General features: G+C 41.2%; 1 long non-coding RNA gene across 2 annotated transcripts in view; it reads right to left on the bottom strand.

Annotated features, from left to right (window-relative positions):
• Positions 1-5,957: 5,957 nt before the first annotated feature.
• LOC135321844 (uncharacterized) overlaps positions 5,958-16,543 on the bottom strand; it is an 82,912-nt gene continuing 72,326 nt past the window's right edge. For both annotated transcript variants that reach the window (XR_010381998.1, XR_010381999.1), the window contains 2 exons: positions 6,418-6,587; positions 5,958-6,035 (listed from right to left, as the gene is read on the bottom strand). This is a non-coding gene — a long non-coding RNA (uncharacterized LOC135321844). The remainder of the gene's footprint in view (positions 6,036-6,417; positions 6,588-16,543) is intronic.

Below are 16,543 nucleotides of genomic sequence, written 5' to 3'. Positions count from 1 at the left end.
GCCCCCAGTCCAGGGATGGGAGGTGTTGGGAGGCAGCCGGGCACCTCTGTGATCTCTTTTGACTGCTTCATCTCTCCTCTTATCAAACCCCTTGTAGGTTAGGCCAGGCTTGGGGTGCAGGACACAGAGCAGGGAGGGAATTTTGGATAACAGCAGTGAGTCACGTGGAGCTGGGGGCCCCGTGGCCATCGTGGAAGCTGTGGCTGTGACACACCGTCTGAGCAGGGCAACTCCTCCTCCTGTTTCACTACAATTGGAAGCGTGAATCAAGGAAGCAGTTGGAAGAAAATTAAGAAAACAACCTAGTAAGACTTTCTTCTCTGCTTCGTCTGAATAAGAACATCTAAAACGTGAAAACTGTGTACGGTCCAGCAAGAGAAGCCCTCCCAAACCTTCCACAGTTGAGCACATTGTTTTCCTGCAGCTTCTGGCGTGACGTGGCAATCACCACGAACCACAATGAGCGACAAAGCTGTTTCAGAAATCAGAGCTTGCCGTCAGATCCCAGGGTTGTGTGTATGTGAATCAATTTAGAAGTTTTTTCAGTATTTATTATTTAAAATTTTTCTTTAAAGAAAATAAACTGTTTACAGCAAAAATAATAATGTATTATGCGCTTTATAACATAGGTAGGAGCAAAATGTATGACTGCAGTAGCACGAAGGCTGGGAGGTGCTCCGTGTAAGGCTCCACAGGACACATGCAGCGTATAATGATACTTGAAAATAGCCTGGGATAGGTTTAATAAGTGTGATGTATACACCTGTTCCCCGTGGTTTTGTTTTGGAGAATATGCTATTTTTAATTTTTTAAAGTATGTTACTTAACATAGTTCTGGCTTATTACTATTTTAAAAATGAATCAATAAATATTGTAAACCCTTCTCAGTTTTAATTTCTAACCTGATAAGGATTAATAGACACATAACCCACAAAAACAAAAGCTCTTTGCAGTCGTCAGTCTTTTTAAGAGTGTAAAGAGGTGCTGATACCAGCAACATTGAGAACCATGTGCCCTTGAAAAGAACGTGTCACCCAATGTGTGTTACATTCCTGGCATTGACTCCAGCGTCTGTTCTTTAAGTAAGCAACTGCCCTGCTTCTCAAACGTAAATATGTATATATATATATATATATATATATATATTTAATTCTAACATCCATTTGTAAAGAAAAAAACGGAAATTTGAGGATAGGAGGGAGAATCTCTACTTGATAAAGAGTTTGCCTAAAGCATACAGAGATACCATACCTACAGAGTAGAGTATTATACACATTCCCTCTGAAGTCAGTGACACCTGCCCTGCTTCAACCGCTGCTTCTATTCAGTATTGCACTGATTTCTAGTCAGTATCATAAGAAAAAGAAATAAAATGGATAAGAATTACGAAGGTAGAAACAGAACTGCCATTCTTTGCAGACAAAATTCCTGTTGGCACAAAAATTTTAAGTGGCTCTGCAAAGAAAAGACAAGAACAAGTAAGAGTTCTATATGGATGCTGGACAGAAGAGTAATATTAAAAATCAATATTATCCTTTTATCCCAGAAACTATTCATTAGAAGATGTGATTTTAAAAGAAACCTAAACTTCATCTTGGCAACAGGCCTTTGCAGGTTAAAAAAACGGAATAAAAAACTTTATTGAAAGATATAGAAGGAGATCTAAATATCAGTGTGTAGGTGGGAAGATTTGATTTGGTAAAGAAGACACATCACCTTTATTATTTCGTTGTTTATCTAAGACAAGTCCTAACACAGTTTTTTCACAGAATTTGACAAAGTGCTAAGACAAATTTGAAGAACGTGGCCATGTGTGTGGCGAAGGAGAAAGCTGGGATTGGGGCTCTAACTTGTCTCATTGGACAAGCTTACAACACAGGCACTGTAAATAAAAGGGTGTGACACTGGATCGCGGATGTAGACAATGGCCAAGGAACCCTGTCAGGCAGCCTAGTAACAGAACCACATATGTGTTCAAGCAGGCACATGACACAGGTGGCTTTAAAATCAGTAGGGAAAGAAGAGACCAAACAGCTAGTATATTGGAGGACAGAGGGAACAAAAAGTGCCCAGTGAGCTGAGAAGGCATCTTGAGACTGAAACGAGGGTGGTGGCTCCGTAGAACCAATGGGCCAGTGTACTGTAGGGTAACTTATTCACGGGGTGGGATAGGGCGGACCACTGTCCCGAAGCATCTGCAGCTCCTCTCTGCACTGCTGAGGGGCCCTGGGGACTGTTTGATCATTAACTTAGGGTCTGGGGGTAGGTGCTTGGAAACTGGATGCGCATGCCTAAGTCAAGATTTATGAATGGCAACTTGTCTCCTGGGTGCTGGGAATACATCAACAAAGGTCTTCATCATCGTTTAGGGACTAACAGAGCATAAAGGCCACGTGGTCCTAATGATTATTAAACAGTATCTATTAAGTACAAAGCCCTTGATGACAGAGAAGTGATTTACTGCACAGTACAGTCCTAGGTAGGGTCAGCCGAAGGACAGGAGAAACTGTAAGGGCCTAAGGTGGCGTCAGTCATGCTAAGAGCCATACGTAGTGGTTCTAGGGTCACGAGATGTCTTCATTTTGGAAGAAGATAACATTAGGGCGCTTTCTCCTACCATATGAAAAATCAATTTCCACTACGTAAAAGACACACATGCCAAAAACAAAACTGTATAACTTTTGGAAGAAAGCACAGGCAAATACCATTATGGATAATGATGATGGAGACGGGACAGTTTTTTAATGACGAGAAAAGCACAAGACACAAATAAAAAGTTTGGTAAAGTCATCTAACCAAAATGATAAACTCTCAAGCCAAGAGGCAGGAAAGAACATGAAAAGATAAGAACGTATTTCATAACCCAAGTAATCAACAAAATAGCAATATTTAGAATATATAAAGAGTTCTTGTTTAAAAAGACAAACCCAAAAAGAATAGGAAAATAGGTTTCCCAGAGGAGGAAATCTTCATGGTCAACAAATACATGAAAATGTTTTCACCATCTCACATAAATAATCAAATTTAAACATGAAACAGCAAGGAGATACCATGACACCCATCAGTTTAGAACAATTAATAATCCTTTTCATACCAAGTGTTGGCAAAGATATATAAAAATGAGCATTCTGTACCATTGTTGGTGGGCGTGCTGATTGGTGAAGTGACCACTCCAGAGAGCAATATGGCACCTCTCAGTACGTTCTCCTCCAAAGAAACCAACGTTTACACACAACTGATGTGTTCACGGTGTTCGCTGCAGCTCCGTTACTTTACAGCATGTAAGTGGAAACCACCCAGCAGTCTAGGAACTAATAAATAATTTGAAGTCTACTAATTAAATGGAAGTTTCAACTAGATCTACAATGGTACCAAGGTGGGTACATTTCTAAGACATGATGTTGAATGAAAAAATCAAACAGCAAACTGAAAGAACAGTATTATACTATTTACCTAAATTTTTCAAAACACACAAAATAAAGTGTATATACTGTTGTAGGAATGGTCAAATACATCCATGGTAATAGTTCACATCAGCCTTAGAGTGGTGGAGACCTTTAAGGAACAAAGAGGGAGGAAAGAAATGAGAGGTGCGGTTGGGATTTAGCTAGATGTGCAGTGTTTTATTTCTGAGAGTTTGGAGGCCAGCTATCTATGGCAAATTGTTATGTTTAGCTTTGGTGGAAGAAACTGCACAGCAGCACATGGGTGGCCCAGGACCTGGGCTCACTGTGAGCAATTCCATTTCTGAGAGGGGATTCAGGTGGGTTGGAGGCTGGGGCAGTGGCTGCTGTCCAGCCTGGAGTACAGCCAGTGGCCTCCGGTGATGTTTCAGGGATGTTTAAAGCAACTGGCCTTCCTAGCCATCTAGAGGAGAGATGCAGGGGCAGCCATCAGGAGAGAGGAAGGCATAGAACCACAGCAGGAAGTACAGCCACTGGTTTAGTGAAGGGGTTTGATATAAAGACAGCTGTAGAACCAGCAAAAAACAGGTGGGGAGCTGGGTTAGGCTGGGATGGGGCAGGGAGTGGATCTTTGCTTTGCGAGGAGACTGTGCTGGATTTTGAGTGTGTTGTGATGCAGGAAGTGAGTAAATCGGATGTGTGCTTTGAGAAGATGACTTTGGTATAATTTCCCCCTGAATTTCATTTTATTCAATATGGAAAATCAGTCTTGAATCAGCATTGTATTCTTCAAGCACATCTCCTTACAAAGAGGTCCTTTCCTTCTAACATACACGTACGCGCGCGTGCACATACACACACCCCTATATCTATATCTACATCTATATCTGTATAATTTAAAAATAGTTTTACAGAGGGATGCAATTTGAGATGATCTTGTTACCATGTAACTCAGGAAAATAAATCAACTTACTTATCAAAGATGTTCTTTGGGACATTGGGGTTGCCGTTTATTTTTTTTAATTGCCCTTCTACGTCAGCCTTAATTATTCAATACAGGCTTCTTTCTAATAAAGTCATGTTGCTGTCCTTTTGAAATATGAAAAAGTTATCTAATGTCAGGAAACCATAAAGGAAGAGTACTCTGTACCCCAGTACTCTCTTTTGACCTATATGACTCTTTTCTTCCACTTGGTCTTACTTAATTGAAAGGTTGCTTCACACATTTTTCTTTTTCCATTTATTTTTATTCTTTCCAGTCTCATTTCAGAACTCACACAACCATTTCTGCTTCTCAAAGAGATGCTGTTCTGTTAGTAATAGAGAAAGCGGCAGGTGCAATGCCGTAATCTAATTTCAGGATATTATTAAAAGCATTTAATTCACATAATTGTGTTTGATTTGGGGAAAAAATGACTAAATCTTGGATTGAATTGACTGGGGCATAACTATTTTAAGGCTTGTTATTAAGAATTTAAATATTATTGGGCAATTTCTTTCTGCTGTTTGCAGTGTCTGTTGTCACTTATGATAATGGATCTCCTTGTAAAACCTTCCATAGACAGCACTGTACACTTAACCGGGCTGGCGTGTTTTGTTTGATATAATCATTTTAGTGTCTCATCTCAGATGGTCTTCCATGATGCTCACTTTAAGGCTGGGAAAACAGAAGCATGCGGCTTAAATGACCTGCCAAAACTCAGTGGTAGTGGGTGGCTCCTTCACTTGTCCTCAGGTTTAAAAGTCAAGTCTCCTCCCATTGCTGTCACATGAATTCCAAAACTCCATGTTATCCTTGAATCTGTTTTTCCATTTGTCTTCAAGAAATCTGAGAATTAAGCTATCTGTCTCCCAGAAACATGGTATGCTTGGTTGTTCAACAATTTCTACAGAAAAAGGAGGGCTAGGAATGTTTCCACTGGGAATTGATAGCTGTTCAGGTTGTGGTCTTTAACTAAATCATGATGCATTATAATTCATCTCAATTGATTCTTGACATTATGGTGGGCATTGATGTTAAGTGACAATCCTAAATTATTTTCTGTGTTGTTAAATCAATAACCCCTTTTTCTTCTTCCTATTTGTATTCTTTTGGTATAGATTGGGGTTTCTCAACCTCAGTACTACTGACACTGAGGCAGATCTTTCTCTGTGGAGGGGAGGGGAGGCTGTCCTGAGCACCGTAGGATGTTCAACAGCATCCCTGGTCTCTACCCACTAGATGCCAACAGCGTCCCGTCTCCCCACTTGTGACCACCAAAAATGTCTCCAGGCATTGCCAGATAGCCCCTGGGGCAAAATCATCCTTGGTTGAAAACCACTGCTGTCAATGACATAGGCAGTGAAAATACTTCATTCTCTTAAATTATTGAATCCTCTAACCTAAAGAAGCATTATTCATTACTTAGAAGCACATTTATCTACTGATTCTTGTATCATCAATAGAAATCAGTTGAGAAGGTGTCCCAGAAGAGAGAAAAACTAAAATCTAGTTAATTCAAACATAACCCCTGGGACCAGGTAATTAAAGATGTAATTAATCAGTTGTCTTACCAAAATCAATGCAAACTGCAGTTTCATCCATCTTAGCTATAGAACATGTTTTCTTCCAGTGATGTTCCCGTCTTAGAACTGGGAATTGAGAAGACAAGCCAGGGTTGGCATCTTTGGTTGCATAATAAATGTGTTCTGACTCACATCAATCTGATTCCACTTCAAATTCAATCATTCTACCAATTTTTCCTTTAAAATTTGAAATGAAGCAATCCTTTTTTTTTTTTTAATCTATTAGGTCTATGTTGGTCTATTCTCTGCATTTAGGGAATGCTATAATGAAATTAGATGATTAGGAAAGGAACACTGTCCAGAGCTGCATCACCCAGTATGCTAGCCACTGGCCGTATGGAAGCAATCATTTATGATGGAGGAAAAAAGGAGGTAAGGCTCCAGGTAAAGAGGCATAAAGAGGAAAGGGAGGACAAAACAGTTCATTTCAACACAAAGTGCTTCTTACTTGTCAGTGCCGTCCAGCACGAGGCTGTGCTGCGGGGGAGGCAGTGAGTTCTCTGTCGCTGGAGGTGTGCAAACTGAGTTGTAGTGCTGGGGGTGGGAAGAGATCAGGTCAGGCAGATCTGGATTTGAAAGCTCAGTGGCTTGGATGTAACTTCAGTGAGCCTCAGTTTCCTAGAATGTAGAATGAGAATACGTAAGGTAAAAGGTTATTTTGAGAATTACAGATGCCATTTACAGAAGCCCTGGATTTAGGGTAAATATTCAATAAACGGCAGCTTTGTTTCTAATTTCTGTAGGCCTAAGCTTCTGCTGGAGGACTGGGCGGCTTCACTTCTGGGCGGCTTCACTTCTAGGCGGCTTCACTTCTAGGCTCCCTCCTGACAGACACCAGGGAATCATTGTTATACAGGATCTGCTCCAAAATAGCTTTATCCATCACCATAAAGCAAACATTTTGCAGCACCCATTAGATGCATATTGTTATTAGCTTCTCCCTGAAAGCATCCTTGACTGTTTCATGGCTTGGGAAAAAGAACAAGCAAGAAGAATAATGGTTAAGGTCTCCATCCGCTGAATCCTGCTTTATGGCAGCGATAAAAGCAGTGTGTTATCCAACCATAGAGTGTCTATTTTTAAGTAAGCTGGGCTTAGCTTGCATTATGCAGACCTGCATGGATATGTGCACTTGCGTGTCTGGAAGCATCTCGGGGCTATGTGATGCTGGCTCGGCTCCCTGGCATGAGATGCTGGATGACAGAAAGGGTAGAAGAACCACAACAGGGGAAGGGCAAGGAATGAACGCCCTTCTCCTATTGCTAGCGCCTTCGTTCTGCACAGCCTTGCAGGGCAGTGAAGACGCGCTAGATCCGGAGTGCAAGAAACCAGCGTAACTGTGTTGACCACTGCCCAGGTCTTACTTCATCACTCATCAAAGTGATTGCTATTTCAAACTATTTAGGAAATAGTAAATAAGGGAATGCTTCATCAGCAAGGCTCTCTCAAATGCTGGAGTGGAGGGGCATAGGCTAGGGATTTTCCATCACTTTAAAAGTTACAGAGCCTCCTTCATAACATAGAATCTCCCAAGGGAGACCAAGCTGTAAGACAAATGAAAAGGAAGCCCCTCTCGTTGAGGTCAGGGTGGGGAACTGGAGCTTTGCAGTCTGTCCGCCTCCTGGACCATCCTGCACAGCTCCCCTTAGTGGCCTGGAGGCATTTCCATGAGCCTCTGGGGCTCCTGCAATCCAGGTTGACAACCAGCGGGTTTAGCCATTTCAAATCCTTGTTTAAGAGCCTTTGCCTGCACTCCTTTGCACACAGTGGGCTTGCAAGTCCTGGCACCAGTAGATGGCAAGAAATTGGAGGCACTTCCCTGCTAACTTGGTCTTCAGAGCCACCTGAATACAAAATAGCCCCCTTCTTAACTCAAGAAGTCTTTTAGTGACATTTAATAAGAGAATGGTTTTGTTTATTTTGCTTCTGATGCTTTTCCTTGACTTACCATTATTTTCAAAATAGAAGGTGGTGGAGGAGGTGCTAATACAGGAGGTACTACATCAGGAAATAATTGTTCCCTTGATGTTGCCGTGATTTTAACTCTGGGAAAAAGTCACCAGAAGTGCGGATTTCTGAGTGTGAAGAATGGTTCTGCCATCTTTGGGAAGTTGGGGGCTGCTCTCATGAACAGTCTGCGGGCTCTGCCTAGATTTCAAAGTGCCTAGAACAGGGTCTGGCACATAGCAGGTACTCAACATGCATTGGCTGAATGAGAAGGAACGCAGGGCACTAGAAGCATCCTCGCTTATTCATGCTCTCCATCACACTGCTCAAATTTAATTCCAGTGTGAGCACTGCTGGATTTTGCTGACTAATTATTTCCCCCCTCTCTTCTGGCCCCCATCTCCTGAGAAAATGAAGAGACAATATGAGATAAGAGACATTTACATTTTTAATTTTCTTTCAGCCAAAGAGCTCTTCTATTTTTTTAAACATTATAGTGATAGCAGTTGGCACAAGTAGACGCTGAAACCAATTAGTGGGATGACATGAAGTAAGACCAAAAAAATGTAGAATTAATTGAAGAAAGTTGCAATATAAAATCCAGCTGCCAGGCTTTAAAATTGTAATTAATTCTAGGAGAAAGAAGGCTCATCAAACTACTCTAGCGGTGTTCTCCGTAGAGTGTTTGCTCAACGGTCTTTCTCCTTTAACTCTCCCCTCCTTCAAGGTGCTCTCAGACATCTTCTGATCCATGACAAGTACGCGTCTCTGGGTGATGACTTTTTGACTCCGTGACTACAGGGAAGCTCTTTCCTCTGAAGACATTTTTGGAGCTCTCTGAACAATGCCACATCATAAATTCCACCAGAATACATCTAATGTGGCTATGGACACAATCCCACTGGGGACTATCACCTCGGGTCTGTCTAACGTCAGAAACAATGGCTTTGTTGGAAATGATGAAAAAAAAACAAGCTGCCAGTCAGAGAGCTAACCCACCTGCCCATGAGCACTGAATAGGTTCACTAAACAGTGAAGGAAGCCCGGAGGAAGATAGTAAGGATTTGAATAGAGTCGGAGAATTCTCCCCACGGCACCCAGATCTCTCCCAACCCAGCCTCCCCAGTGCTTGAAATCTCTCCATCACAAATTCATACTGTGGTTGATTTCTCCGGGTATCTTTTGAAAAAGGTAAAAAGCTCTGGGAAGGCACCTCCATATCCCAGTGTGAATTACTTGATCAGATGCATTTCCTCTCCAGCAGTAGAAATAGAGGCAAACGGGAGTTTTGAGCGGTAGGACCCTGATCAAGACTTTGTTTACCTTTCTCATTAATGCCTTCTAAGCATGAGCTAAGTTGTACAACAAATAATGTGATAATGGGGCTCTATTGTATTTCTGGGAAAGCCGTCTGTTCTGCAGCCTCTGTTGTCTCTGGATGGGCAGAGAAAGCGGAAACCTAATTCATGAACCTTTCTCATCATGATCATTGTTCACAAAAACCTCCTCATGGTAAAGAATGTCAAGTCATATATTCCCGACTGAAAAAAGGCAAAGAACCTGTATTATAAGGAAACAAAGGAGCTGCAGCAGGTACAGAGATGCCCATTTAGGGCAATAAATGGGTATTAAATGTGTATGCAATTCTGCTTGAAAGTATTACGGGCATATCAACTTCATTTCAGAAATGTTATCCCCTCTCTCACTGATCATTAATATGCAGTGGCTAATGATTTTAACTTTCATTGTTCTTGCCCTTAAGCTTTTCAATGAAATAATGATCTTCCATGAAACACGGCCATGTCTGCTGCCTGAAGAATTCTTTTGCAAAGTGAATCTCAATGCTCTAATTGATCTATTGTATACACTTTTGCTTTAATACACTGAAGTATTTTACTTGGCAAGGAAACAAGTAAGATAAATAATGTGATGCTTTCTTCTTCTTTTTTCTTATAAACCTTTCTCCTGGGAGCACACACAACCAGGAAATGCTGAGGGTAAGCAACAAATAAGCCTGAGGTTGTTGTTTTTTGGTTTTTTTTTAAAGTGTCTATAAAACCTGTAGTGATGTCTTCTCTTAAAACTGATATTGGTAATTTGTGTTTTCTCAACCAGTGAGGATATGTACTGTGTCAACCTGCCCAAGCAAAACTACATTTCCCAGGATTCCCTTCCCTGTTTGTTTTTCTTTCCTTCCTTACTTTTTTCCTTTCTTCCTTCCTTCCGTCCTCTTTCGTTCTTTTGTTCTTTCATTCTTTTTTCTGGGTCATGGTTGGGCCCAAGAGAAATTAACATGAGATTTGAAAGGCAGAGAAAGTAGCAGCCAGCTTAAGAGCGGGCAGGCACTGTTCAGTTTCTACATATTGCTGCTTCTCTCTGGGTTTGCCTGATGGGTGGGGACAGCAGACAAGCTTACAGGTCCTCCCGCTCCTGCTGAATCTCCTCTTTCGGTTTCTCATCTTATCTTTATTTCTTTCCTCCTTTCTATGTATTTGGATTAAATTCACCCACATCTTTCTAGTTCCATAATGTGGAAACCTATGTCCAAGAAGAAGAAAGATTTCAAATCAATGACCTGAGATTCAAGGCTATACATTTCTTTTAAGTCAATGCTTTAGGGGAATTCTTGGATTTTTGATGTGCTGTGTTTTTATTATCAACTTATAATTCAAGTGTTTTCTTATTGCTTATGATTTCTTTGACATATACATCATTTAGAGATGTGTTATTTAATTTCCAAGCACTTGGAGACTTTCTAGATACCTAGATATCTAGATATTTCTAGATAGCTGTCTAGATATTTCAGATTTAATTTTGTTGTGATTGAAAAATATACTTTGAAAGACTTCAGTATTTTAAAATTTGTTGAGATGTACCTTATGGCCTAGCACATGGTCTCTCTTAGTGAGTGTTCCATGTGTTCTTGAAAAGTGAGTGTATATTCTACCATCATTCAGTAAATGCCAATTAAGTCAAATTTGTTGATAGTATTAGTCAGATCTTCCATACCCTCACTGATTATCTTGAACAAACTTTTTCCATCAATTACTGAAAGAGAGGTGTTAAAATCTGCAACGATTTCTATTTCTTTCTTTAACACTGTTAATTTTTTCCTCGTGGACTTTGAATTTTTAATGTGTATTTTGTATTGAGTTTGAAGATCATATACATGTTGTGTTGTTATGTGTCCTATGAATTGACCCCTGTGTATAAAATGCTTCTCTTTATCTGCCCATAGTCCTTGCCTCAAAATTTATTTTGACTAATAATAATATAGCCACACCAGCTTTCTTATGCTTGTGCTTTGCATGATATATCTTTTTCCAGCCTTTATCTTTCAGCCTATCTGGGTCTTTATACTCAAAATGCATCTTTTTAATACATTTATTTGGCCACAGTGTAAGAAGAAAAATCATAAAAATTACTAGATGCCTTGTGATGAAAGAAGAGTTTCTAAATGGTATTATGTCTGGATAACTATAAAGCAAATATTAGCTTTCACAAATTTAGGCAAGTGATTGATTAAAAATATAATTTCCTCATAATTTGCCAGTTGCTCAGCTCACTCAGGTCCTTTTGACAGCTGCTTCTTAAACAGTAGAAATATGAGACTGTCAGAGACAGTTTGGGTTGCAGGGGCTACATCTTGCGATAATAACATCATTTGAATGAAATGAGATTATAACTGTTTGCTGCTGACTCTGAACAAACATCATCAACTTGCAGCATCTCAGAGGATCTGCCGACAGTTTGGTGATCCTCATTGAAGCATTTATCATAAGAGTTGAGATGAAAATGCAACGGATGAGGAACAGAGCAATTATTCCACTCGTAAACAATAGGTGCCTTGAAATTAAACAACCTTCAGCAGTTAAATGACCTTACGTACCTGCACTCTTTCCTATCCATCACCACCACATACATTCTAACCTTTCAAATTGCTAGAGTAAATTAAAGTTTTTCTCTACACAGAGTTAGAAAAATATGAAAATCAAAATAATAGTCATGATTATGATCATTATACTTTCTATTTATTATTATCTATACTTTTGGTGTTTTGTACCTAAGGTTAATGTTTGTTTTTCACAGTGAGTATTGAGGTCAACTTGAAATCTAGGAATGTTTTTGAAAGACTTATTTCTTATACAATCTTCAAATATTTTTGCCAAAGTCCTGTAGGTGGTATTTACAAGCAGCTAGCGGGTTCGTGCTAAGAGAGACAAAGAGCTCTTCTGTGGTACTCCTGCTGAAATGCATAGCCTCAATCTAATCGTGATGGAATGCCAGCCAAACTACACTGAGGAACATTCTACAAATAACTGGCATGTGTTCTTCAAAAACTGGCAATGGGCAAGCAGTTCATAAAGCAGAGGAACAGTTGTAGATTAAAGGCGATTCGGTAACATGGCTAGAGGCAATGTGTGCCCTTGAGCTACCTTCTGAAGCAAAGGGAAAAGCAGAGCTAAAAAAAGGACATTATGGGGACAATGGGTGGGATCTGAATACGGACCATAGTTAGATAATGATATTGTATCTCTGTTAAGTTTTCTGAGTTTGGTGACTGGATTGTTGTATATGTAGGATAATGTCTTTGTTCTTAGGAAACACACACGAAAATATTTAAGGGGAAATGAACGTGATGTCTCCTATTTACTCCCGAATGATTCAGAAAAAAATTCTTTCCCTCCCTCTACCCTCTTTGCCTCCCATAGATAATTGTGAATCTGGGCAAGGTAGATGGGGGTTCCTTGGGCTGTTCTTATAACTTTTATAATAGTCTTTATTATTAGATAAAGCATAGGCTTATCACTCTCCTTACTACATATTCTCAAATGGAATGCCTGTGGAGTCACATTTCAGCTATTTTATGTAATCTACGTTTAAGAAGGGTAGTCAGAGACTTGCAGCAAATAGAAGGGCTTTCTAGGCAACCCCATATGATAGGAAGTGGACAGTTACCATGAGTTAGTTGCCCAGAGATAGTGCGGCCTGATTCCAAGAGGTGACTGGTATTTTGGAACAGGGTCAGAGAAGGAAAACACACATTGGGTACAGTGTGTGGTGCCTTATTGCTGGAAACTGACCCCCTTAGGGAGCCCGCAGCTGGCTCCTCGAGGTCCCCAGGGAGCTGCTACCTCCTGCGTGTTCCTCCTGTGAACCTGGTGTCCTGGGGCTCCTGGTACTGAGTCCAGAGCTCAATGTGCACATCTCTTCCCTACTCTGTGTTCATTATCTTCTTTTTGGTAGCTTGAAATTGGCCATGTGGGGAGTATTTACACTACGGAAATTAGCAAACACTACAAAGTAGGTTTTTTTCCTTTGTTTATTTGTTTTTCCAGGCTTGGCTTAGCAGCACACTACTTGTTTCAGCCTCTTTTCGCTGCACACAAACCACTTTCTGCTGCCCATGACCCCTCTGGGGCCTTGTCTCTGCTGGTCTCAGCTGCCTCCCTTGAGGGCAGCCACTGGTGGCACCCGCAGGCTCAGTGGAGGGGAGGGGACCCGTTCTCCCCTCGCCTGTTCTGCCCTTTGACTTGCCTGCTGTGAAGGAAACTTAGTTGTGACTTTAGCCAATAATGTGGTGGTCTGAGGATCAGAGGTGTTTTGTCCATCTTCCCAAATGAAGGCACCAAAGTGGCCCACAATCTAAGTTCAAAAAACAGCCAAACAACCCAGATGTTCACCAATGGCTGGATGGGTAAGTAAAATGCAGTTTATCCATACAGTGGACTATTATTCAGCTATGGAAAGGAGCAGATACATGCTACAACATAGATGAACCTAGAAAATACTGTCCCCAGTAAAAGAAGCCAGCCACAAAAAGGCTACATATTCTAGGATTCTATTTATATGAAATCTCCAGAACAGGCAAACCCATAGAGACAAAAAGCGGGAGCTGAGGGGTGGATTCCTCCTTCCTCCCAGAGCTGGCTGGCTTTGTGGTTCCGGGTGGCTTAAAAGACTTTTACTGAAGTATGAGTCTGACCTACAAGAATGCATGGGACAAAGTCTTATTACCTGGATGAAGCTTGCTTCCTTCCTTCCTTCCTTCCTTCCTTCCTTCCTTCCTTCCTCTCTTTCTCTCTTTCTCTCCCTCTCTCTCTCTCTTCCTTTCTCTCTCTCTTTCTCTCTTTCTTTCCTTTTTTCCTTCCTTCCTTTCTCTCTTTCTCTTTCTCTCTCTCTCCCTTCCTTCCTTCCTTCTTTCTTTCTTTCTTTCTTTCTTTCTTTCTTTCTTTCTTTCTTTCTTTCTTTCTTTCTTTCTTTCTTTCTTTCTTTCTTTCTTTCTTTCTTTCTTTCTTTCTTTCTTTCTTTCTTTCTTTCTTTCTTTCTTTCTTTCTTTCTGGAATTACTGGGGTTTGAACCCAGGACCTCATGCATGCACTCTACCATAAGCTGTTACCTTCCCCCTAGGATGAAACTGTTAATGGAAGTGGCTGACAAATCAGAGGTCACTATAAAGCAAGGAAGCACAGGGGTTTAATTATTGTGGAAAACTGTTTCTTGTTCTCCCTCACAACTAGACTCCTCAGTTAAACCAGGCAAGAGAGATAGCACTGAAGTTTGGGGGGGAAATGGAAGAGAAATATAGCACAGAGCATAATTAGCCGCTCCGCCTGTCTCTCCAGGGCATTTCCTGGACCCTTGACCACCTGGAGGCTCCCAGACATTCCCTGGGTTGATGGAGATGACAAGTTGGTTTTTACTTGCCCTTTTCAGCTGCGTCTAAGTCTCTTCTCCTGCGTCTTCATTTCCTGGACCGAACTCTTCTTAAAATGACTGACAGTGGGAGCTTCAACCCCAGCTGCAGGGGTGCTGATCGATCCTCTGGTCCACAAGAGATCCATAAAGTATTCCTATACCAGGCACGCTCTGTTTCTAAGTTATGCAGCCTCACACGTGGGACACCTCTTAACGCACGTGAAGTAAGACTGAACCAAGTTCAGGGTCTTCCCATTAAAGTTTAAAAGATCTTGGTGTTCAGTCTCTCAAGGTGTCCCGGTTTCATTAGGTAATGTCTTGCCCAGTTTTACAGAAGTTAAGGGACTTGGTCAAGGCCACACCTCAGAAAGTGCCAGACACTTCCACCATTCCTACAATTTCAGAATTCCTAAAATAAACACCATCTCCACCTACCGCTCCAACCAGACAGGAGCAGCTGGACTTCACCCTGACCCCGTCTCAGCACACGACTCAGCCTTCAGTCTCATCAGAATGAATGCATAATTGCCTCTCCAAACTGCAGAGGGAAGCCTCAGGTAAATTTCCAGTCATCCCCTCAGTGCACAGAAACATACAAAAATTATAGTTAATGGCATTAACCTCCTTAATAATGACTTTCTGAAGCAGAGAATATATCCATAGAGACTAATTCCATTCTAATGGATTTTTTAGAAAAAAACCACTAGAAAAAAGAACATACTCCAAAAACATTTGAGACAATACAGGAGGGAAAACAAAAAGAATGAACTGTCCCTTAATGAAGAGGGATGAGACTGGGGAAATGGAGAAGAATTAAAGATTGGAAACGTTTGCTGTGCATAATGCTGACTTTACATCTGGAAGGATCACAATGTAACTGTGCCATGAAACATCCCCCCAAACAAAACAGCCACATTCACACAGCTGTGTCACAGGGCCCTGCTTTGGATCAGGGGCTGATCAGAAAGTGGAGGGTGGAATGGCTCAAAGGACTGATTTGGGACAGAAAGGATGAGGAGGTGAGCACTGGAGGGTTTGTTTAGATTGAGTACCAGTTTATCCCTTGTCCTGGGCTGCTGGCCAGACATTTGGCCAGGAGGGTAAGAGGATGTACCTGTTTTTGACCTGGGTCCTTCCTAGTACTGAGTCAGGGCACATAGCAGGTGCACAATGAATACTTATCATGTGATTGCATTTCAAACTGGGTCAAAAGGTATTTATTTTCCTTATCAATCGCAACTAATATTTCTACCCTCTTCCTAGCATAAGCTATAATCAATAAGAGTATTAACAGCAAGGGATGAACACAGAGAGTAAATAAGCAAGAACATTATGGGTTGAGGATACATTAGATTTGATTTTCTTTCTTTAGTTATATCCTTTGGGATTTATAATTCATTCTTTAGAAGGGGAGAAGGAAGAAGAGAGAGAAAGAATACGAATGAGAAATACAAGAATAAGAATGAGATATAAAATGAATTAGAAATAAAAGAAAGAGAAATGGCCTGTCTTGCAATTCCCCAGGGCATTTCCCAGCAAGAAGGAGCTGGGCAGGGGCACTGCAGAGCATCAGGACTGGGGGCGTAAGTGGGGCAACAGTCCTACACTCAGGAAGGTCTCAAACCAGCTCACCAGCTCCAAGGGGGATAAAACTACCTGCCCTGTGGGTGGCATGATGTTAGGCCCCCACTCCATTCACCCAGGGCTGAAAGCAGCTCCAGGACATGGAGGTGGTACCCACCCAAGGTCAATTACTACTCCATCCCATCAGTCCCTTCCCCAAGTGCAGAGACCCAGTCCTGCTCATCCATCTGTCCTCCAGCCTCGCACAGAGCCTGCAGCAATGTAAAACCCATGAAAATCTGTTGAATGAACAGATAAGCAAGTGAAAAGATGAATGAATGAATGAATGAATGAATGAACTGTTT

This window comes from Camelus dromedarius, chromosome 8 (genome assembly GCF_036321535.1).
Source record: "Camelus dromedarius isolate mCamDro1 chromosome 8, mCamDro1.pat, whole genome shotgun sequence".
NCBI classification, from domain to species: Eukaryota; Metazoa; Chordata; class Mammalia; order Artiodactyla; family Camelidae; genus Camelus; species Camelus dromedarius.
This window is presented reverse-complemented; position numbering and strand designations above follow the sequence as displayed.